Source organism: Ochotona curzoniae, unplaced genomic scaffold (assembly GCF_017591425.1).
Source record: "Ochotona curzoniae isolate NIBS_2020 unplaced genomic scaffold, NIBS_Ocur_1.0 scaffold_3208, whole genome shotgun sequence".
Taxonomy (NCBI): domain Eukaryota; kingdom Metazoa; phylum Chordata; class Mammalia; order Lagomorpha; family Ochotonidae; genus Ochotona; species Ochotona curzoniae.
In genome coordinates, this window is record NW_024467106.1 from 7,418,939 (window position 1) to 7,444,014 (window position 25,076).

Here is a 25,076-nt window from a genome sequence, read left to right on the forward strand (position 1 = left end):
CAGACAGGAGGCTGGATGGGAAGTGGAGCTGCCCGGATTAGAACCGGCGCCCATATCGGATCCCACTGCGTTCAAGGCAAGGACTTTAGCTGCTAGACCACGGTGCCAGACCCTTAAGTTTAATGTTATTTTCAGTTCTGAAGAAATTGCTTTGTGGTGATTTTAATTTTGGGAAGTATCTATATATAGTTTTTACTCTATTTTTTTCCTGGCTATTACTATGTATTTTTAAGTGTCTTCAAGATCCAGCAGTATCAGAAATAAGCCTTCAAGAACTTTGATAACTGCTCTGTGAATCAGTAAAATTCTCTTTTGAATTAATCTATTTAAAGAAATTGTTGAAGAACAACTCCATCAAAGACAATATTGGGCATATATATATATATATATATTTAGAGTAATTTTGGGTTTTTTTTTAGAGGATTATTTATTTTTATTGGAAAGTCAGACATACACAGAGGAGGAGAAATAGAAAGATCTTCCATCCGCTGATTCACTCCCCAAGTGGCCACGACAGCTGGGGCTAAACCGGTCCGAAGCTAGGAGTTTGTTATGGGCCCTCAACCGCCCTCCCTACTCCACATGCAGGGAGCTGGAAGCGAAGTGGAGCAACTGGGACACATGCAAGGCAAGGACTCTAGCCACTAGGCAACCATGTTGGGTCTAATTAATTAGAAGGAAATGTATATTTGAAAAGCATAGTTACATAAAATGCAGGAGAGATGAGAGAAATAAAGAGAAACTTCATTTGCGGGTTTCTTTCCCCAAATGGGCTGCAGTGACTGGCACTGTGCCAATCCAAAGTCAAGACCAGGAGCTTCTTTTAGGTCTCTCTCGTGGGTGCAGGGGCATAAACGCTTGGGCCATCTATTGTTGCTTTTTTAGGCACAATAGCAAGGAGCCAAATTGGAGGTGGAGTATTAGCAGCCTATGAGATGCCAGCATCACAGGCAGGAGCTTTGCGTGCTATACAACAATGCTAGCCCCAATGAAATTGTTTTCTTTTATTATTATGTTTTAATTTGAGAGGTAGAGGGACAGAGATACGGAGAAAGAAAGTGTTATCATTTATGTGCTGGTTTACCCTGCAAATACCCACAGAGGGCCTGGAAATGGAATTCACGTTTCCCATGTTGATGTAGGAATCCATTTACTCTGTGCTGCACAGCCTGCATGGGTGCAAAGCCAGATCCTGATCAGGACTGTAGGTACTCAGGTGCAGGACGTGGGTGTCCTGGCCAGCATCAGCTTCTGTTTGAATGATGCATGTTATGTAATTGATAGGCAGAATTGTAGAGAGAAAGAGATCGATGGATCCTCTCTGCTGATTCACTCCCCAGATTGCTACAACATGTAGGCCTGGGCAGGCCATCCAGGAGCCTGGAACTCCAGGGGAAGCCGTGCAGGCACAGGCCTCTGCCTTCCCAGGAAAACTGACAGGGAGCTGGACGGGAGACGGAACAGCTGGGCCATTTATTTATTTGAAAGACAGAGTTACAGAGAAAGAGATGGGGGGGGGTGGGGGGACAAGACAAAGAAGAAGGAACGAAGAAACAGAAAAAGGAAGGAAGGAAGGAAGTGAAGGATGAAAGGAAAGAGGGAAAGAGAAATCTTCCAAATGTTGGGTCACTCCACATGTGCCTGTAGTGGCCGGGGCCAGGTCAGGCTGAAGCCAAAAGCCACGAGCTTCCTCTGGGTCTGCCATGTGGCTGTAGTGGCCGGGGCCAGGTCAGGCTGAAGCCAAAAGCCACGAGCTTCCTCTGGGTCTGCCATCTGGCTGCAGGGGTCCAGGAACTTGGGTTTCATCCTGCTTTTGCAGATGCATCCACAGGGAGCAAAGTTGCAGTGGAAGTGAACCAGTTAGGACTAGAAGCCGTGCCTGTGTCACAGCACTAACCACTGGACTAAATGTCCTTAGTTGTTTTCTCAGTCTCTGATTTTTCCAATCCCAAGAAGTTGGAACAGGAGGGAGGTTTTTTTTTTAATTTTTCCATTTATTTATTTTCATTATATTGGAAAGGCAAAAAAGTAAAAATAAACAAAATGCAAAAAAGGACAAAGATCTTCTGTCTGCTGATTCACTCCCCAAATGTCCACACAACAACCAAGCCTGGGCCAGGCTGAACTAGCAAGCTGTAATTCCACCTGGGTCTCTCGTGTGGGTAGTAGGCACCAAAGTATTTGAGCTGTCATTGGGAGCACCCAGGACGTACTTTAGTGGGAGGCCACAGCAGAAGTGGAGTAGCTGAGACTCAAACCAGGCTCTGGTCAAGGCTCTGTAGATGTCTGAGGCAACTTTGCTGCTGCTTCAACAGCCACCCAGAAGAGATCAGAAAGGGTGCGTGTGTGCACATACGCACACACACACAGGAATTATCTGACTTTTACTAAACAAACAACAACAAAACCCTCACATCTCTGATTGTAGCCTATTTAATTGCCTTTGACACAATAGCTATTACTTCAGACAGCGTGAAGGTTTAATAACTAGATGGGAGACTTCCCTTTGCAGTGTGCAAATAGGAAAAGTACCATCATAGAAGTTCCCCACGTCTGAGCTGCATTTCCTAATTTACCAAGAGTGTAACTACATTTGGTTGCACAGTGCCATGGCTGAGCAGGGTTTGGCTCCCTTACTCATGTGCATGTCCTGGGCTGGTGGGGGGCTCGATCCCCTTACAGGTGCAGGAGGAGGAGCACCCCGTGTCACTGGGGACCGTGTGCTTGGAAGGAAGTTGTCATGAGAGCTGAATTGATTTTAACTGTCCTCTGTGTTTTCCAGCTTACCCTTGTCCATGTCCCTGCGCCTGCTCTGCCACAGCCATCCTGTGACCTAACTGCATGGTAAAGGGCACTTGCCTGAAGTTGTACAGTGAGCCCAATCAAACCTCCCTGCTTCCTAAGCAGCTTAGATACTACATTGGAATCACAAAAAGCTCACCTTAGCATCGTACCTCACCTTAGCATCGTAAATTATATTGTTGTTGGTCACCAAAATGTTTAATGTGTTGTATTGAACAGTGACAGTTGAGATTAAAAGTCTTGTCATTTATATTACATGTGTACTCTAGAATTTCTTCTTTGAGATATAAGAATATTTCAAGCAGTATACCCTTCTGAAATACCCATACTATATTTTGTCAATAAAAAAAAATTCCTTAGAAACATCAAACTTCTGGGGCCTGGTGCGGTGGCGGAAGTGGTTAAGGTCCTCACCTTGCACGCCCGGGATCCCATATGGTCGCCAGTTCTAATTCTGGCAGTCCCGCTTCCCATCCAGCTCCCTGCCTGTGGCCTGGGAAAGCAGTCGAGGACGGCCCAAGGCTTTGGGACCCTGCAACTGTGTGGGAGACCCGAAAGAGGCTCCTGGCTTCGGACTGGCATAACATCGGCCGTTGCGGTCACTTGGGGAGCGAATCATCGGATGGAAGATCTTCTCTGTCTCTCCTCCTCTCTGTATATCTGACTTTGCAATAAAAATAAATAAATCTTTAAAAAAAAAAAAAGAAACATCAAACTTCTGATGGGTGTTAAGGCTTTCATATACTTCTTTCTCTTCCTGCCTCTTATTTTTTATCTTTTATTATTATTATTATTACTATTTTAAAGACTTATTTTATTATTTTTATTAGAAAGGCAGATATACAGAGAGGAGAGACAGAGAGGAAGATCTTCCATCCGATGATTCACTCCCCAAGTGACCGCAACGGCCGATGCTATGCCAGTCCGAAGCCAGGAGCCTCTTCCGGGTCTCCCACGCGGGTGCAGGGTCCCAAAGCCTCGGACTGTCTTCGACTGCTTTCCTGGGCCACAGGCAGGGAGCTGGAAGGGAAGCGGGGCTGCTAGGATAGAACCGGCGCCCATATGGGATCCCGGGGCGTTCAAGGCGAGGACCTCAACCACTTCCGCCACCGCGCCGGGCCCAATTATTATTATTTTTTAAGATACCTGGCTTGGCGCAATAAACTAATGGCTGAAGTCCTTGCCCTGCATCACTGGGATCCCGTATGGACACTGGTTTGTTTCCTGGCTGCCCCACTTCCCATTCCAGCTCCCTGCTTGTGGCCTGGGAAAGCAGTCAAGGATGGCCCAAAGTCTTGAGACCAAGTACTTGCGTGGGAGACCTGGAGGAAGCTCCTGGCTTTATTTATGTTTATTGGATGGTTAGAGTTACAGGGAGAAGCGCACACACACACACACACACACACACACACACACACACACACACACACACACGGGGGGGCGGGGGAGAGAGAGAGAGAGAGCGAGAAAGATCTTTTGTCTGCTGGTTCACTCCTCAAGGAGCTGCACCAATCCAAAGTCAGGAACCAGGGACTTAACTGCCTCCAGTTCTCTCATAGAGATGCAGAGTCCTAAGACCTTGGGCTTGTTTTGTTAAATCACAAAAATTTGAGAAGCATCCTGATATTTTAATATGTATCTATGTATTCATAAGTGTACATATTGAAATTTTTAAGATTATGTCTGTATATATGAAGAGATTCAGTCCTTTCAGAAATATAAAGAGCCAGAAGAATGATGTACTTGGTCTAATTTTACAAATTCTGCAATGCTTCTTTTGTTGTTCTAAGAAGTCAGTATATGTATATGTGTGTGTATACATACACCTGTTCTATTTCATTCTGTCTTCACATTTCCAACTCTCAGTCGAATGTTTTTGAAGGGATTCAAATTTATCACATCATCTGTAGTTACTTCCTTGTGGTTAGGGACATAAGGCTTGCCGATTCCAGGTTTGGGAATCTTTGTATCATCCAGTGGGTCTCATGAGCTGGAGAGCTGGGTGTCAGTGCTAGGGACTGTGTTCCCCACATCTTCATCATTACTCTGAGATGTTATCGGCTCCTTTGCATGGGAGTCAGTAACATATAGGTGGCGTAATCACACAACATGTGTGCCAAGATCATATGGCACACCCATGGGTTCAGGTCCTTGAGCTAACCAATCCTGATGTGTCTGAGGCCAATATGATATGAATGAAAGGAATTGATGCTGGTGGTACCAAAAGCCCTGGTGGGCCTGCCCCCCTGTCCCACCCTCCCCCCTAGTGTGTACTGTGTCCTGGCGAGGCTTTGCGCTTGTTCTGTTGGTCCCTGCCCAGTCTGCCCCGAGCCCTGGCTCTTGTGCACACCAATAGGTGCAGCATACTTGTCTGGGGAGGCCCTTGGCTGCAGTTCTGTCTACATCAAAGCCCTCAGGAATCGGACCCTGGCAAGTAGGAAGTGGTAGTCCACTCACTGTCTTACAAATTTAATATTAAATAATAGAGAACTATGCCAGCACATTGGTATAGTTAATAGAGAATTAGCATGAAGCAGGCCCAACTGATAGCCAGCTATTGGCTGCTTTTTGCCAAGATACGAAGCAACTTAGGCTGACACTTACAGCTGAGGGCTGCTCCATTTCCTATCCAGCTCCCTGCAAATGCACCTGGGAAAACAGTGGAAAACGGATTTAGGACTTGAGCTCTTGCGCTCATGTGGGAGAACTAGTTTAAGCTCCTGATTCCTGTTTGCGGTCCATCGCAAGCAACCGAAACAGCAGATAGAGGATGCTATTTTTCTTCCTCTCTTTCTCTCTTTCGCTCTGTTTGTAAACCTGTCTTTCAATTAAAAAAATAAACCTCTCTTTTTAAAAATGCAAATAAACATGTTTTGAGTAGAGGATACTGACAGCTGTGTATTGCTTGTGATATATAAAATAATACAGAGCCTGAGAACTGCCCATTGCACTTACCAGCATGAAGGCCTTAGTGATGACAGACTGGTTCCTGGAAAGGTGGGATCAGAATGGACTAAAGTGTATTCAGGAGAGAATGAGCGACAAACTGGAGACAAGTATACAGCCTGGGGTTTTGTTCATTAGTCATGCTGTGAAGGAAGATAGAGAACCAACATGAAAGCTTGAGTTTGTGAGCTGGAAAGAGGTGTTTTTCAGTTGGGAGATAACATCGCTGTTTATGTGCTGATGTTATCCAGCATAGAGGGAACAGGTGGTGATGCTCTAGGAAGAGAACAGTTGTTCAACTGATGTCCTTGAATAACCGAATGGAATATGACAACCCAACTACGTCAGTGAAGGAGCTGGCCTTAAACAGGAACGTGGTCCAGTCAGATTGAAAGAATGCACATCGCAGCAGGTGCATTGGTACATATGTGGCTGACTGCGTAGGGAAGACCCATACTGGGTGTCTCTTTTTTTTTTCTTCAGTAATATATAAAAACAGTTGCCATCTGCTGGAAAATGAGGAGGGGGGCGTGTGATGTTCGATGCTGGAAGGGAGAGAACGTGTGAAATAGTGTTCTAGGAAAGCCAAGTGTGAGTAGACTCAGAAAATGTGTTGGGAGTTCCTGGCTGAGGCCGTGAATTGAAAGTGAGTCTGTGGGGCCCAGCACCATGGCCTAGTGGCTAAACTCCTCGCCTTGAACCTGCCAGGATCCCATATGGATGCCGGTTCTAATCCCAGTAGCTCCACTTCCCATCCAGCTCCCTGCTTGTGGTCTGGGAAAGCAGTGGAGAATGGCCCAAGGCCTTGGGACCCTACGCCTGTCTGCGAGATCCCAAAGAGGCTCTGGGGTCCTGGCTTTGGATGGGGTCAGCTCCGCTGTTGTGGCCACTTGCGGAGTGAATCATCAGACGGAAGATCTTCCTGTCTTTCCTCCTTCTTTCTATACATCTGCCTTTCCAATGAAAATAAATACGTCTTAAGGGAAAAAAAGCAAGGTTAGACTAGTTAATGTGAGTATGTACGTTTCTTGAGCCCTAAGTTGCTGCTCACATTCCGGACATAGAGCCAGTAGAGGGTTGGATTTAATCAACTAATCAGTCAAGCTGATGTTTGAATTTGAAAGCAGTTTTCAACAGATTAGTTAGAGTTGTAGGGCTTTTTTTTTTTTAAGGTGTGGCATTGTTCCAGGGAAGGTCCTTGATTGAAAGTTATGGACCTAAGTCCTGCCAGCTGAAGCATAAAAGGAATTTGTGGAACACGGTCAAACACTCACAGCACTGGCGGGGAGACTGCAGAATCCGTTTCAGAAAACAGGCAGTAAGAAATGAAATCTAAGGTCTGGAATCAGCGCCAGAATCATGGCACTTGAGGGATTTTGTCCCAGAGGCTGTTACTGAATCCTGGTGTCGTATTTTTTGGAGAAATGGTTTCTGAACCTCGCCTTTCTGGAGTCACTGCTCTGTCTCAAAGACCTTTAAAAAGATCTTGCTGGGAGTTGGCGCCGTCACATTGCATGTCAAGCTTCTGTCAGGTGTGCCAGCATCCCATATGGATGCCGGTTTGAGTCTGGCTGCTCCGCTTCTAATCAGCCCCCCTCTTAAGGCACCTGGGAAGCCCCCGGAGGATAGCTCAGTTCCTTGGGCTCCTGTGCCTCAGTGGGAGACCTGGAGGAAGTGCTTACTCCTGGCTTTGGATCACCCAGCTCCCACCAGCTGTTGCAGCCAACTGGGGAGTGATGCAGCTGATGGAAGCACTCTGTCTCTCCTCTCTGCAAATCTGCCTTTCCAGTAAAAATAAGTAAATCTTTAAAAGAGAGAGAGAGTACTCATGCTGGGAATGGGCACTTGGCACCGCTGCTTGGAATTCCTGCGTCCCACAGCAGAGTGCTGGCTGTTTCAGCTCCCTTACCTGCCAACACGCACCCTGGGCCTTCCGGTGGCAGCTCATGTGCTTGGGTCTCTGCCACCCTTGTCAGAGACTTGGATTGAGGTCCTGGCTCCTGATTTGAGACCAGCCCCATCTGGAGTAGGCATCTGAAAGGTCAACCAGCAGGTGAGGGGTGTCTCTGTTTTGCTGCTTTTCAAATGTTTTTTGCTTTTCAAGCAAACATTGCTCTGCCTGCTGCTGTGTCCAGAATGGCATGAGGGTTCCGAGTGGAGGTGGAAGAGCAAGTCTTCACACTCCACTCTAGACGCTAATGACTTCAATTAGCACAGTGATAGTGATGAGGAAAAAGCAGCAGACGGATTCAAGAACTGCACCAAAAGGTGTTGCTAGGGGGAAAGTCTGCCTTTTTTTTTTTTTTCTTCTTTCTCTCCTCTCCTGCTCCTTTCTGTTTTGGAATCTGGACTGCTCCGTAGATCTTCGGGCAGTGTTGGCTAGCACACAGAGGTGCCGTTTGGTGCAGATGTGTCGTGAGGTTCTGCATGGCTGTTTGTTCCCTGAGTCAGTATTCCAGGTGCGCAAGAGGACGATCGGCTGCGGTCCTTCTGGAACGGAATTCCGGGATTTCTCTCGAGGAACTAATGATTGCTGCTGACTTCAGCTGACCAGGTTATTTAAAATTTTAGTTTATTTTTATTGGAAAGGCAGATGTACAGAGAGGAGAGACAGAGAGGAAGATCTTTCGTCTGATGATTCACTTCCCAAGCTGCCACAACGACGGAGTTGAGCCCGTCCAAAGCCAGGAGCCTCTTCCGGGTCTCCCACGCAGGTGCAGGGTCCCAAGGCTTTGGGCCGTCCTCGACTGCTTTCCCAGGCCACAGGCAGGGAGCTGGATGGGACGTGGAGGAGCCAGGATTAGAACTGGCGTTCATATGGGATCCCAGTGCGTTCAGGGCGAGGACTTTAGCTGCTATGCTATCACGCCAGGCCCACCAGCTTTTTTTTTTTTCCAGTGTAGTTAATTTGTGAATACATGAACTAATTTTCCTCTCAGCTTTGTTTTCTAGCACTCATTAATCTATATGGTAGTAATTTATATACAGGCTATTTTAATTCAAATATATCTCTCCTATTGAAAAGAAGTAAGAAAGAAAATACTATCATTTTAATTCACCTAAGACAGATTTTCAAGTGGGAATAATCAAAAATGGCTAAAATGATTTTTAATATTTTAAAAAAGATTTATTTTTTATTTATTGGAACGTCAGATATACAGAGAGGAAGAGAGATAGAGAGGAAGATCCTCCATCTGATGATTCACTCCCCAAGTGAGCCACAACGGCCGATGCTATGCCGATCTGAAGCCAGGAGCCTCTTCCGAGTCTCCCACACGGGTGCAGGGTCCCAAGGCTTTGGGCCGTTCTTGACTGCTTTCCCAGGCCATAAGCAGGGAGTTGGATGGGAAGTGGAGCTGCCAGGATTAGAATTGGCGCCCATTAAAATGGTTTTTAAAAAGGTGACATTTCCTTGCATGTCATATCTGAGTAAGTCCCAGGAATTTGTATTTTAGGAATACAAAACATTCCGTGGGCGGGTGTTGTGATGCAGTGGGTTAAGTCGCTGTTTGTGATGTTTCAGATTGAATCTTGGCTGCTCTGCTTCTGATCCAAGTCCCTGTTAATGTGCCAGGCAAAGCACATAGAATGACCCCACGCTGAGGCCCAGCCAGCTGTGGAGACTTGGAAGAAGATCCTGGCTCCTGGCTTTGGCCTGGTCTGGGCCTGGTCTTTGTTGCCGTGTGGGGAGTGTGTGTGTACCAACAGTTAAAAGATCACTCTCTCTCTCTCTTTTTTGGTCTTCCCCTCTACTCTAACTTTTTCAAATAAAGTATTTTAGGGCCCAGCGTGGTAGCCTGGTGGCTAAAATCCTTGCCTTGCATGCACTGGGATTCCATATAGACACTGGTTCATACCCAAGTGCCCCACTTCCCATCCAGCTCCCTGCCTGTGGCCTGGGAAAGCAGTTGAGGACAGCACAAAGCCTTGGGACCCTGCACCCATGTGGGAGACCTGGAAGAAGCTCCTGGCTCTTGGCTTCTCAGAACTGGCTATTGCGGCCACTTGGGGAATTAACCAGAGGAGGAAGATCTTCGTCTCTGTCTCTCCGCCTCTCTGTATATCTGATTTTCCAAAATAATAAATACATAAATCTTTTAAAAATATTTTGAAAATTGCAGAATTATCAGTTGTGTTTAGAAGCCTTAGCTTTATGCTTTTCAGACTAGCTTCACTCTTTATCCAGAGATAATTATTATTTCTTGAAGGTAAGAGTCTTTTCTAAAGAAGTCTTTGGGTTTCTCTGCTTGATTGTACAGACTATCTCATGTTTCTCTGTTGACATTGACCTTGTGAGATTTTAAATAGTTTTTTGGGGTGGTGTGGAAGGTGGGGTCCCATCAGTTTGTCTTTTACTTTGGGGCTAATTTGTCATCTTCCAGGGTTTTTTTTTCCATCTCCCTAAACTTAAAAAGTTTTTTTCCCCCCCATATTCCAAGAGTAGAGCCCAGTATATTCCCTGTTCTCAGATATCATCGCTACAGTTGTGAAGGAGCGATACCGGCCTGGCGGGCCTGCCTCTCTGTGGAGCTGGGCCAGTGCGGGTGCTGTGGGCGCTGCGGGCGCTGTGGGGGCTGTGGGCACTGCGGACGCTATGGGGGCTGTGGGTGCTGTGGGCGCTGCGGGCGCTATGGGTGCTGTGGGTGCTGTGGGCGCTGCGGGCGCTATGGGTGCTGTGGGTGCTGTGGGCACTATGGGCATTGCGGGCGCTGTGGGCCCTGAGGTGCTCTCCAACTGGTAAGAAATCAGACCCGAATTAACGTTATCCTTTGCGCTTCCTGCTCTGGCTGGGTTGCTCTAGTTTGGGGTGTGTTTCAGGGCTGTCTAATTTGACCAAAGGGGTTGAATTGTACATTGTGAGAAGAGTGGCTTACATAACCTCTCCCTGCTTTCTCCCATGTCCTGAAGAGTTCAGTGCTATATATAGTTCAAGGTTTATAGTGTCAGCTTTGGGAATGGATCAGAGAAGAGACGTGTCAGAAGCAGTGTATTTTTATTAAATCGTGGTGTCTGCAGCTGCACAGTTCCTTCCTCCACTTCACCTGGCCTGCACTCCGAGTAGCTGTTAGTCATGGAACCAGGAAGGGAACGGAGGAGACGCTTGACACGGTGGCTGAGATGGCACGCAGGGTTCCCACATCACATGTGCACGTCCCTGCTGTGCATCCTGGCCCTGTCTCTGATCCCTGGGAGTCCTGGATGGAGTTCCTGACTCCTGGCGTTGGCCCGGCCCAGGCCCAGCTGTTGGGGGCATGTGGAGAGTGAATCAGCAATGGGAAAGTCTTTTCTGTGCATTTCTGTTTTTCATAAGTGAAATAAAATAAATACAAAAATATGTATTTGCATAGATATGATTTGGAGGAAAGCAGCACACAACTATTATTTTTAAATTCCAACAATGCATAAAGTTAAGAATGCAGGAAAATGGGTCCTGCGTGGTAGCCTAGTGACTAAAATGCTCACCTTGCATCCACTGGGATTCCCTGTGGTTGCTGGTTTGTTTCCTACCCAAGGCCGTTGTTAGCACATCTTCAGTTTCTTTGTTGGTAATATTGAGGATATCTTGCCTCAGGGTTGATGGGCATCTCTATGCGACCACCATTTAGCACTTATTTCCCAAACAATGTATGTGTGCTCGCGTAGCTCTTACATATGCGTAGGTGAGAGGATGACTCCAACGTTGCCATGTGGTCTGGAATCTGTGGGTGACTTCTCCGTTAAGGGGTAGAGCTGAGAGTTTTGCTGTGTTTTTCTAAGATTTGTTTTATTTGAAAGGTACAGAGAGGGCCTGGTGCAGTAGCTTAGTGGCTTAAAGTCCTTGTCTTGCACATGCCGGAATCCTTTATGGTCGCCAGTTCTAATCCCAGCAGCTCTGCTTCCCATCTAGCTCCCTGCCTGTGGCCTGGGAAAGCAGTCAAGGATGGCCTGAAGCCTTGAGTCCCTGCACCCGTGTGGGAGACCCGGAAGAGGCTCCTGGCTTTGGATTGGCTCAGCATTGGCTGTTGCAGCCACTTGGGGAGTGAATCAACGGATGGAAGATCTTCTCTGTCTCTCCTCTCTGCATATCTGACTTTTCAATTAAAAAAGAAAAAAGGCTCAGAGAGAAAGGGAGAGAAATCTTCCATCTGCTAGTTCACTCTCCAAAGGACTGTGGTGCCTAGAGCTGGGCTGGCTTAAGTCACGGTTCTGAAGCCACATCCCAGGCTCCTGTGTGGGCAGCAGAGGCCCATGTACTTGGGCCATCTGCTGATTTTCTTGGTGCATAGCAGGCGGCTGGACTGGAGGGCACTTTCCTGTGGGTTGTTGGCACTGTACGTGACAGCTTACCCTGCCTGCACCACAGTATCAGCTCCACTTTTGTGTTTCTGCCTTTTTTTTTTTTTTAATTTCTATCTGACATGCATAACCATATGCCCTGATTTGCCTGGTAGAATTTGAATTTTTGCGCAGTCCAGATGTTATCATTCAGTGTCCCTTTTAGTTCACGGATTTGTCCCATTTAGATGGCAAATGAAATGGTAATCTCACTTACATAACATTTATTAGGTGCCAGAGCCCTTTGCGCACTTTGCATGTATTATCATTTGCTCTTGCTGACAACCCCAAAGCAGCAGATCCTATAACTGCTTTCATTTTGCACTCGGGAAGTTACGGCACAAATGATGTCACTTCGCTGGGACCGTGCACTTGTATCTGATTGGCACGTGGCAGAGCCAGGCTCTGTGTGGAGGCAGCTTGGCCCCAGTGCCCTCGCTGTCCTTCTCTGATGCCTTTGCAGAAAGCACCTCCTCAGCCGGAGCCTCCCACTAAACCACTCTGCCTAGTTTTTGAATGACAAGTCTGGTGAGGGCCCTCACGTGTTAAGGGTTTTCTTTGTCTTCAGACCAAGCTAATCTGATTATAAATTTCTTTCTCACAAGATTGAACATTCACCCTTTTTTTGGGCTTGCAGTACCAGCTAGTTGGCATCCCATGCAAGCCTCTTAAGAAAGCCTGCCAGGTTTGAAGTCCTTTTCCCTGCCGTGGTCACTCTTCCTCGCTCGTGGCCGTTTGCTGGTGTCTTGCAGTCTTTCCCGCGTGCACACACACGCATGCCTGCATGAGTCCACTGTGTGTAAGGCACACACAGGCTTCCCCCCTCTTGTCAGTTCCGGTTTGGGTGCTTCTGGGACCGTGGTTTAGGGCGCTTTCACAGGGTGCTCAGAGGAAACCTCCGCACAGTTGCTGCTTCCCTGGAGGTGGGGCAGTTGCAGTTCAGTCAGAGGCAGTGGATGTACCCCAATAACTAACACAAGGCCACTGGGCTATATGTGTGAAGTAATTTAGGGGTTAAGAAGAACTTTTTTTTTCCTGACAAGGTTAATCCAGAAAGGTTTTACTTAAGTGGTGGCACCTAAGTCTGTTTAGTAACTTCTAGATTGTCTAAAGATGACTACCTCCTAGGTGTTCAGTCTGGCACACTGAGACATCTGTATCGTGCATCAGCTGTTTGCTTTCATTCCGGACTCCAGCTTCCTGCCAGTGTGGACCCTGGAAGGCAGTGGGAGAGTTCAAGTAACTGCATTGAGTTCCTGGCTCCCAGCCCCCACACACCCTGGTCCCAACCATTGTAGCAGACATTTGGAGAATAAGCTGGTGTTTATCACACAGCTGCAGTTGAACTTAGTTTGAAAACTTCAGTCACCATCAAGAAGCAGTGGTGAGGTTGGAATCTCATACCCTCTTTTGCATAAGCTTTGTTGCAAAATCTCGTTGAAGGTAATGAATCGGGTGCTGTTCTCATCAGCACCACTTTGGTGAGTGTAATTATTGTGAGTTCTAAAGGGGAACTCCTACAGGCTGTAGGCAGTCATGCCGGCGCCCCGGTGCCGGGTAGGAAGCAGCAGTTCCTGGGTGGACCACATGCTCTCTTTGGGAGTGGTCAGTCACTAAAAAGTAAAGCTTCCCGTTTGCAGGGCGGTTTAAGGGTCTGTTGTGGGAGTTACCTGGACTTAGGTCTGTTCTGGCTGTCTTTTTATGTACTACTCAAAAACAAACAAACAAGTAGCCTTTCTGAATGCTATTAGTATTTACTTAGGAGGGGAAGGTTTAGTGTCTTACTGCTAGGGGGAGCCTCTTTGTCCTCCCAGGTACGGCCAGCACATTGTGGCCCCAGGACCCTGAGACTTGTTTCCGGAGTGGCCATGTCCGTGTCCGTGCCTGGCCTTGTGAGAGTCTCCTGACCTGTTCCCAACTATCCTTCCCAGCCCCTCACTCGCCTACCTTCCTCCTGTGCTTTCTTCTCAGTGTTCCTCCCACTCAGGGAATTGTCTGTCTGTATTTCACTTTTGTCTGTCCACTAGAAAGCCCACTCAGCGAAGGCAGGGGTTCTGTCTGTTTTGATTGCTGCCATATTCCAGCTTTTGGAAAAGCACGTGGCACTGGAAGGCTCTCAAGACTAATGAATGAATGAACCAGCAGTGGCTTAAAACTGTTGTATTAATTGCCAGTGATAATATTTGCTGTTTTTATTGAATATTTTGAACACTTTCTGTGCTATAGTATCATAAATTTTGAAGGAAGTGAGATGTAGGCCTGCATCTTGGCACCCTCACCTAAGGCTACTGGCCCTCAGAGTCCCACCTGTGTCACTCTGATAAATCATCTGGAAATGCTGGTGACAGTGCCCTCCCAGTGTGAGTGAAGATGAAGGAAGAGGGTGCGAGGCCTGGCCTTGCTTCTCACCTTTGTGCACTTCCGGCTGCCCCGCCTGTAGCTTCCTCTGCTCAGCCGTAGGTGAGTGCGGGCCAAGCGGTTGAGGGATGCTTTCTTTTCTTGACGAACAGATTTAAAGATGTTTGCTCTCTAAATAATGTTAGATTTTCAGTTACACACTCTGGGGCCTAGTTCCTCCTTGGGTAACAGCACGCTGTGGCGACAGGGCCAGGCCTGCAGAGCCATCCGCGCTGTGTTCCTCGTGCCCTTCTCCCCGCATCCCGTGAAAGGCCACGTGCTTCTTTCTTAAATCATCCATACTGCATGTTTACCGACACGTGACTGGAGTTTCTTAAACACCATCCTGTAACTTCTGTGGTTGTCATCATGTCAACAGATGTGTCATACAGACTCAAAGAATAGGGTTTCTTGGACTAAAAAATAATGGAATTAGGTGAAAATAGCAACTAACATCTTTGTGTGAAGTTAGCTTAAGCAGTATAGCAGCTACAGTGAATTGTAAAAAATTACTCCCTAAGCAGGGAGGCACAGGATGTGAAAGCAGCGTGATTAGTTTCCAATTCAAGATGTCTGAAGAGCTTTCTCAGTTACATGCTGCTCTTCTCCCTCTTAATACCTTACCATGTCAGGTAAAAGCAGCTCGAGAATGTTCACGATTTAGCCCAAAGATGTAAAGTTTGATACAATTCAAACTAATGGTATAACGAATCCTCATCTAATTAATGATGGAGGAGGGGCTCTGGGATTTGTAAGGCAATTGCATCCTGATTTACCATTGTGGATAAAGTATAATATCAAAAACAGCCAAACTGAGCATTTCTGAGGGGCGTTTCTTGGGTAAGACAGAAGAGTAGAAAGATAGTGGTGTTGGGATTTGGGGCTGGAGCATGAAGGGTGGGAGCTGGCAAGCCGTTGCTGCCTTTTCTTTAAGTATTATTCAGTTGAATTTTTAACTCTGTGTGTGTGTGTGTGTGTGTGTGTGTGTGTGTGTGTATTATTATGGTAAAGTAAAGGTCGTCTACTTCAAAAATGAAAGCAGAAATATAACAACCAGCTTAGAAAAAAATGAAAAGACAGCTCACAAAGGAAGATCGTATGTACAAAACCTAAATCCCAGGCCCGGCGCGGTTGCGCAGTGGTTAAGGTCCTCACCTTGCACGCCTGGAATCCCATATCTGCGCCGGTTCTAATCCCAGCGTCCCCACTTCCCATCTAGCTCCCTGCCTGTGGCCTGGGAAAGCAGTCAAGGTCGGCCCAAAGCTTTGGGATCCTGCACCCGTGTGGGAGACCCAGAAGAGGCTCTTGGCATTGGATTGGCTCAGCTCCAGCCGTTGTGGCGTCTGGGGAGTGAATCATTGGACGGAAGATCTTTCTCTCTGTCTCTCCTCTCTGTATATCCACCTTTCCAATAAAAATAAAATAAGTCTTTAAAAAAAAACCCCATAAGTCCCATCAGGCCATTTTGTCTAGAATATATAGTACTTACATCAAAAATAATAAAGAACCTGATAAGAAATGAGCAGAGGATCCAAGCGGACATTTATTCAAAGGAAATAATACAAAGGGCCAGTAAGACCATGGAGTGATGTTCAGCACTTTTAGCCGTTGGGTAATGCAGATGTGGTCCATAGGGTGATAGTGCTTGTCCAGCTGCAGGCATCCTGGCGGAGCGGAAGCACTAAGAGTTGGTGAGGACGTGGGAGGATACGTCATACCGTGCTCAGGTGAGAAAGGGTGTGTAGACTTTGGAAAACCCTGGTAGCTTCTTGGAGGATTACACCTTGAGTTAGTGAATAAGCCAGCAGTTCTAGTGGACCTGTGCGTATACCTAAGAGAGAAGATTGTATAGTTTGAGCTCAGATGCTGATGGCAGCACTGTTTGGGGCAACCAGAAAGGGAAAACACCTGTAGTTGCCAAATGGATACACATTTTGCTGTATTTGTGCAATGGATTGTTAAAAAAGAAATCTAACCGGCCAGTTACTGTTCCAAAGCAAGTTTTCTCTTCCCAATCATGCTCCTTCCAGCTCACTGCAGACCAAACCTGCAATTTAGGCAGTTGTCACTGCATATAAGTACCTTTTAATGGGTTTTAGGATTTTTTTTACAGAGAAAATTTTTTTAAGATTTATTTATTTTTATTAGAAAGATACACGAGAGGAGGAGAGCTATCGTGCTGGGCCCTAGGATTTTTTTTTTTAAAGATTATTTATTTGAGGGCCTGGTGTGGTGGCTAAAGTCCTCTCCTTGAACACACTGGGATCCCATGTGAGTACTGGTTCTAATTCCAGCTGCTCTGCTTCCCATCCAGCTCCCTGCTTGTGGCCTGGAAAAGCAGTTGAGGATGGCTCAAAGCCTTGGGACCCTGCACCTGCGTGGGAGACCTGGAGGAGGCTCCTGGCTTCAGATTGGCTCAGCACTGGCTGTTGCAGCTACTTGGGGAGTGAATCAACTGACACATCTTCCTCTCTGTCTCTCTTCCTCTGTGTATATCTACCTTTCTAATAAAAATCTTAAAAAATATTTAACAGGTATGAACTCATTCATACAAGATGAAAAGAACAGTGGTGATGGTCATTAGAGGTGGTTGAACATAGTAACTGTATTGTTTTCTGAAACAACACACACACACACACACACACACACACACATCTTCCATCCACTCATTCGCTCTTAAAGATGTATTTTTTTTATTATTTTTTTATTGGAAAGGCAGATATACAGAGAGGAGAGACAGAGAGGAAGATCTTCCATCCGATGATTCACTCCCCAGGTGAGCGCAACGGCCGATACTATGCCGATCCGAAGCCAGGAGCCTCTTCTGGGTCTCCCATGAGGGTGCAGGGTCCTAAAGCTTTTCCAGGTCTCCCACATGGGTGCAGGGTCCCAAAGCTTTGGGCCATCCTCGACTGCCTTCCCGGGCCACAGGCAGGGAGCTGGAAGGGAAGCGGAGCTGCCGGGATAGAACCGGCGCCCATATGGGATCCCGGGCGTGCAAGGCGAGGACCTTAACCACTGCACCACTGCACCAGGCCCTCATTCACTCTTTACATGGCTGCCAAGGCAGCCGTGGGCCAACCTGGAGCCAGGAACTTGTTGTGGATCTCCCATGTGGATGCAGGGGCCCAAGCATGTGGACCATCTCCTGCTACTTTCTCAGGTACACTAACAGGGAACTGAATTAGAAGTGGAGCATCCAGGTCTTGAACTGGGATGCTGGTGCCATAGCATTATGCCTTTTACTCATTTACCCCTCATACCACAGCACTGGCCCCAGAGGAAAGGAAATTTTGACTGCCTGCATCTTAATAATAAGAAGAGTTTCCTTCTCACTTCGCACCATCTCTTTTTCTGTTTATTTATTTATTTATTTATTTATTTTTCTGTCACTGGTATTGAAACACATGAGCACTGTGTGCCCTAAGCACCCTGAACACCTCTAGCTAATCACAGCTCAGTTAGCCGTCTGTCTGTGTGGACCGGTGTGTGTCCTGGGCTGGCTGAAGTGGTCAGTGTGGAACGCGCTGGTGGAATCTGTGTCTCCTCTGACCAGGACTCAGTTTCCCTGTGTTTTGTCTAGCTGTGCCCTGTCTTTTCTCCCTGCCTTTCTTTCTGCTGCAGTGCTGTCTGTTGGCTGTTCTGTGTCTCAAGTGAATTTGTGATGAAGTTTGTATCTTTGTGTATACTAAAGACATTGCTTTCCTCTACATTTAGTCAGCACAATGATGTTTAAGTAGTCTCCTAACTCTAAGGTGGACTATGTCAACCAGTGGATTCTGGAGAGATTTCATCGTGCTTGGAGTGGCGAGATCAGCAGTAATTCAGAACTGTTGAACTATTGAAACCTCATGAACAGAACCCTCAGAGTATGCCCCACACTGGGGATCCTGGGGTGGTTTTGGGTAGCGCTCCTCCATCCGAGGGTACAGAGGTGTTTGGGAGGCTGGGTGTGGCTTCTTTCCTTGTCACCCACCTTTCTGTAGTCCTTGGCCCTAATCGCCCTAATAATCAACTGTGTAAAAATCACCAAAATATAAAAATAATTAATAGCTAAAAAAATAGTCTTCCGGACAGTATTTTACAAGTGCCATCTGTCTCTGGTGATGTCCCTGGTAATCTCTAACTCCTTCCATTTCTTCAACTCTTTTTGCCTTCATGCTGCAACTCAGTATTTTGTATCTGGATCAATGAGAAGTTTTGTGCGAAGCATTTCTCTTTCAGCTACTATTACAGTATGCAACTTAACTTCAATGTCATGTTGGAATAAGAAAGATTGTTTGCGGAAAATAAGTTTTGTGAGACAAATATTTAGGCACATTGGTTAAAATGCCAGCTAGACTACCAACATGCCATGTTAGAGTGCCTGGGTTTGAGACTTGGCCCAGCCTCTAATTCCAGCTCTCTGCTGTTGTTGAACACCCTGGGGCAGCAGGTGATGGGGTCAAGTTGTGGTTCCTTGCCGCCCACATATATGTGGGAGATCCAGGTCACATCCAGGCTGCTGGCTTCCCCAGGCCTTCCCTGGCTGGCGCAGGTGTCTGGAGGCTGAACCAGCTGATGGAAGAGCTCTGTGTCACATAGGACCCATGTTTGGAACTGCAGCAGGACTGTGCTCTAGGCTCACATCTCCACCGCGCACTTGGCTTCTTGTTCCTTTTGCAGCGGTTTTACCCAAGTCACCATCATGTGCTACGACAGGCTCAGCCTTGCTCTCTCTCCTTGTATGTTTTAATTTACCATTACTTTTGAGTACATTCATAAAGATTTTATAGCTCTATTTTAGAGTATATTATTATTTATGGGGCAATTTCATTTCCATTATTCATTTTATTGCCTGGTGGCCTTCTGAGGTAGATATCAATATTATTCCATTTTTACAGTTGAAAAACATATGTGACACTGTTTTATCAGCCCATATCATTATGAATCTTTTAAAAATCTGAACTCATTTTTAAAGAAATCCATTATTTCTAAAAATAACTTTTTTTCTTTGTCAATTATTTTTTGTGTGTTTTGATTTCATTTCCTGTATATTCTAAATACTTTCTGTTGGCCTGTTTCCCGATTGACTCTAATTGCAAGGTGGTTCCTTATTTCTTTAAATGTATTTTATTTATTTATTTTTTAAGATTTATTTATTTTTATTACAAAGTCAGATATACAGAGAGGAGGAGAGACAGAGAGGAAGATCTTCCATCCGATGATTCACTCCCCAAGTGACCACAACGGCCAGTGCTGTGCCCATTTGAAGCCGGGAACCAGGAACCTCTTCTGGGTCTCCCACGCGGGTACAGGGTCTCAAAGCTTTGTGCTGTCCCCGACTGCTTTCCCAGGCAGGGAGCTAGATGGGAAGTGGAGCTGCTGGGGTTAGAACCGGTGCCAATATGGGATCCCGGGCGTGTTCAAGGTGAGGACTTTAGCCGCTAGGCCACACCGGGCCGTTTAAACGTATTTTAGAGACAAGAGTTAAAGAGGCAGGTTTTGGAGAGTGCCCCTGTCAGTTGAGTGCTTCTTGGAATGCCTGCAGTGGGCTGGGCTGGAGCAGGCTAATGCTGGAAAGCCTGGAACTCAGTGATGGTCTCTGTACGGTGATCGAGTCAGAAGCACTTGAGCTGTCATCAGCTGCCTCCCAAGGTGTGCATTAGCGGGAGGTGCAACTCAACCCCAGGCGTTCAGACATGGGGTGCAGGTGTCCCAGGCTGCTGTGTTACCTGGTGCACTGAACACGTGCTCCAGTAATGTCTTTATTACCGAGGTTGGCAAGACGTGTGTATTGCTTCTTTCTATCTACTGAATATGATGATTTGAGGTAGGCGTGGAGGTGCAGTGGATGAATGCTGCTTGGGATGACTGTGTCTGAGACAGAGTGCTTGGTATCCAGTCATTCCTGTCCTTGCCATCCAGCTTCCTGCTCATGTGCCTGTGAAGGCAGCAGAAGATGGCTCAAGCACTTAGCCTCCTACCACCTGACATTGTCCTGGTCCAGGCCCTGCTGGAAAATATCTCCCCACAACCCCCGCAACCTGCCCCCTGATCAATAATACAGGAACAAAACCTTGCGGCTCTCGGTGTTAACTACAGTGTTTTGTTTTTCTCCATTTGTTAATGATCAAATAAAGAAACAGGATTATTCAGGCTCCTGTCCTAGTCCCAGGCTTCTTCTGCTGTCGGTTTGGTTCCATTTTGTGTTTCAGTGCAGATGTAACACTGTCATTCTCAAGATTGTTTTTTTATAAAAAGAAATTGCTGGGCAGATGTTTGGCTTAGTGAGATGCTCCTGGAGCTACCCTGGTCCCTTTCTGGAGTTCCTGGATGCAGCTCCTAGACCTGCTCCTGTTTCCAGCTTTCTGCCAGTGTGCACCCTGGGAGGCTCAGGCAGTGCTTCAAGTGCCACCCAGGTTGGAGGCATGAATGGTGTTCCAGGCTCCTAGCGCTGGCCTGGCCCAACCCTTGCTGGTATAGGCATGTGAGGGGTCGAACCATTAGATGGGAAAATTCTTTATTTCCCTGTACTTCAAGTCAATTAACTGAAAATTATGCAGGAAATTGTCAGTGGACATGTCAACAATTTCCTAGATTTTATGTATCTAACAGATTAAGCTTGAGTTTTTGTCCTCTTCTGATTTGCTTGTCTCTGTGTATTATCGTATATGCTAGGTGACACCATGTATTAAATACCTGTCAGTCTCCAGGGCCTTCTGGAGCGAATGACAGGGTACTGAGCCTCCGTCAGTCATCACAGAAATGCAAATGAGAGCTAGAGTGACAGATTGCAAGCTGAACAGCATACGACATCAGGACTTGTGCTCCTGCAGTTTCCACGGCCAGACGAAAAGCAAATCGTTGCAGAACTGGTTCCTCCTTGGAGCCCACAGAAGCGTCTGTTCCTCCTTGCACTTCTTGGTGCTGGTTGCTGGCAATGCTTGCCGGTGTTTGGCTTGAGCTGCGTCGTCCCAGTCCCTGCCTTTGTCTTCCCACAGCTGTCTTCCTTCTGTGTCTTCACGTGACGTTCTCCTGTCACCATGCGCTTCTGTTTCTCCCATTGTAGGGACAACAGTCACATGGCATAAAGGACCCACTCCAGAGTCACCTTGCCTTACATTTGTAATTCTTCTGCAGGGACTGTACCACCAAGTTAAGCCAGAAGTCATAACGTGCCATTTATCTATTAGTAACCAGTGAGATTGCATGTGACGCATTGTGTTAAAATTTCAGTTACTGATGAATTAATATTACAAGCATTTGAGGCTAAAGGAAGTGTTTGTATAGTAACTAGTCTATCTTGTGAATTTGTGTGTGTATGTGTGTGTGATTTTTCTATGGCTTAGTGTCACGGTTATGTTAGCCTCATGAAAATGATTGCTGTGGAGCCAGGCGCAGTAGCCTAGTGACTAAAGTCGTAGCCTTGCACGCACCAGGACCTCATATGGGCACCAGTTTGTATCCTGGCTGCTCTACTTCCCTTCCAGCTCCCTGTTTGTGGCCTAGGAAGGCAGTAGAAGATGGCCTGAAACCTTAGGAACATACACCCATGTGGGAGACCCAGAGGAGGCTCCTGGCCTCTGGCTTTGGATCAGCTCAGCTCCAGCCATTGTGGCCACTTGGGGAGTGAACCAGTGATTGAAGATCTTTCTGTTTCTCCTTCTCTTCGTAAATCTGACTTCCCTAATCAAAATAAATAATTTTTTTTAAAAAAGATGATTGCTATGAATGTAGTGTATTCACTGTTCTTTTCAGTGTTCAGTGCAATCACCTATAAAAACATACACTCTGCTGTTTTTTTTTCCTCTTTCCTTTCATTTTTTCCTTCCTGCTTTTCAACTCTTGAATTAAAGATTAACATAATCAGAAGTGCATACATAACAACTGGATGAATTCTCTCTGTGGTAACTCCACATTTAAAAACAAAAAGTATTGCTAGCATCTCTCCTAGCTGGTTCTAATGTCTCCAAAGGGACCACTCTCCCGGATGAACTAGCAAATGCCACGGTTTGATTTTGCCTGTTTGGAACTTTTGTTTTGGAGTCAAGGGGGAATGTTTTCCTTAGTATCTGTTTTATAAGTCCTTCCATGCGATTGTAGGTAGCTGTCACATTATAGTATTTGTTTGTTTTCTTTGTTTGTAATATTGTTTACATGGTGGAGAAAGATGCATGTTCATATGGACTACTGATTAGGGTGGGGAGGGTTGAGAAATGGGGGGGGGATGGATGAGACAGTTACTTCCAATTTTTTCCTGTTTTGGGGGGTGGGAGAGAGAAAGGAGGAGGGCTATGCCCAGCATTCTAACTACATCAGTTCCCATGGGATGGGATGGCCATTGCAGAGTCCCCATGTGGAGCATGTTCCAAGGGTATTGTTTAAATGGTTTAGATAGTGCTAATATGTTGATTCCTTTCTTCCAAGGTTGAGGAAATCCTTCCAAGGTCCATTGACTGAAATAAATGGTTCATCTTAGAGTCTGTACTCACCTAGATACTTGCTGTGAAAGCTTGGAGAACTGTCCAATTTTTTTCTGCACTCCATCCTCTACCATGGTACTAGACATCCTCTGCAGGTCTCACTGAGCTGTCATGTCCCCCGTGTGCTGCTGTGACCTGCTGCACAAGCTTCAGCATCCAGAAGGCCAGGCTGACACATACATTCCATGGTCAGACCACAAATCCTGTGATTTTCCCCATGATTGGGAGTTGTGAGTCCAACAGTCTAGTCAGGAAGGTGTCCCCCAAAGAAATCTCACCAGAGCTAACCCTAGATCTGACTTCCTGTGTGTGCCAGCCAGTGCAGGGTCTGCCTTAATTTCTCACCCGCATCAGCCTATACACAGATTGGGAATCGCTCTGTCAGTTCTGTGCCCAGCCCCATCTCATATGCAAACTAGTAGGTGTAGTGGTACAGGCTGGCCTTGCCCACCACAACTTAGCCCTCACATACACCTGTAGGAGCTGCAGCCTAGTCAGAGCAACCCCTAATAGCTCCCACCAGGCCAATCTCCAGCCCTGCTTCCTGCACATGTCAGTATGTACAGCAGACTGGTCCACATTGTCCCACATGCCAGTCTGTTGTGATACAAATGAATAGATGCTGCAGCCTAGCTCAGCCCAACCAGCCCAACTATTTAGTCCATGCTTATGCTGGCAATTGCTACCACCTGTCCAGCCAGGTGCACCACCTGCCCTGGTTTTCACTCTCACCAGTGGGAGCTGTAGCCTATCATAGGAGTACCCACTCTATAGTGGAGTACCAGTTCAAGTCTCTTCTGACTAGCTTCTGATCCAGCTTCCTGCCTGGGAAGTCAGAAGATGGGCCAAGATAGGGCCCCTTCTAGTCCTTCTCAAGAAGGAGATCGAGATGGACCTTCTGGCTCCTGTCTTTGGACCCAGGCCTAGGTGTGTCTGCTGAGGCCATTTAGGAGGCAGGCAAATGCCAAAAGATGGATAGTCTTTCTCTTTCTGTCACTCTGCTTTTCAAATAAATTAAAACTATTATTTAAAACTTGTGTATTTGAAAGATAAAGAGAGGAGAGCCAGAGGGAGAGAAGTCTTCCATTGGTTTACTCCCCAAGTGTCCACATCAGATGGGGCTAAATCAGGTTGAAACCAAGAACTTCATCTGTGTATCCTGCATGGGTGGCAGGATCCAAGGAGCTGAGTTATCTCCTGTTGCTCTTCTTAGGCCATTATTAACAAGGAACCTGATTGGAAGTGGAGCAGGCAGGACTTGAATTGGTGCTCATATGGGATGCCAATGCTTAATTCAGCGACCTCACCTGCTACATCATGATGCCTACCTCGGAAATTAAAAAAAAAATCTCTCCTAAAATTGTGAAGATAGTCTTCCATATAATCACATGAGAGTTGATTTCTTTTTCTTTTTTTTACCTGTCACATTTGTATCTGCAATCTATCTTCAGTTAGTGCTTTGTCTCAGTTAAAGGTAGAGATCATTCATGTTTTTCCTCTAAACTAGATAGATACCCGGCTGACCCAGCACTTTGAGGTGTGTGTGTGTGTGCGCGCGTGCACGTGTCGGAAGGGGGATGGTGTGAGCAGGGAGATGTGTGCACACCACTTGGTGTGTTTTATGAAGCAACCATTGTTTCTGTCCATGCACTGTGGTACCATTTTGTTACAGTCACGTGTCCGTGCACGCACGTTGGCTGCTCTGTTCTGTGGGTTTTTCCCTCACTCACCCGCAGCCAAACCTAAAGTCTTGACATTGAGGGGAAGAAGTTCTCTCATCTTGTTCTGCAACAATATTTTAGCTGTTGTTGGCTCTTTGCATTTTTATTTAATTATACAATTAATTTTTACATACTCACAAAGAAATCTATTGGATTTTGATTGGCATGGCAGTGAAACAATAAACTCATTTAGGGAGAAGTGATGTCTGTAACTTTGAGGCTTTTAGTCACTATGAGAAAGGCATAATTTTTTTTTTAAAGATTTATTCTGGACCTGGCAGCATGGCCTAGCAGCTAAAGTCCTCCTCACCTTGAATGTGCTGGGATCCCATATGGGCGCCGGTTTTAATCCTGGCAGCCCCACTTCCCATCCAGCACCTTCCTGTGGCCTGGGAAAGCAGTTGGGGATGGCCTAAAGCCTTGGGACCCT

The 25,076-nt window shown here is 46.5% G+C and overlaps 1 protein-coding gene across 1 annotated transcript in view; it reads left to right on the plus strand.

Annotated features, from left to right (window-relative positions):
- The window catches only part of SCAI (suppressor of cancer cell invasion), a 132,253-nt gene that overhangs the window by 32,671 nt on the left and 74,506 nt on the right, over positions 1 to 25,076 (plus strand). The window lies entirely within an intron of this gene.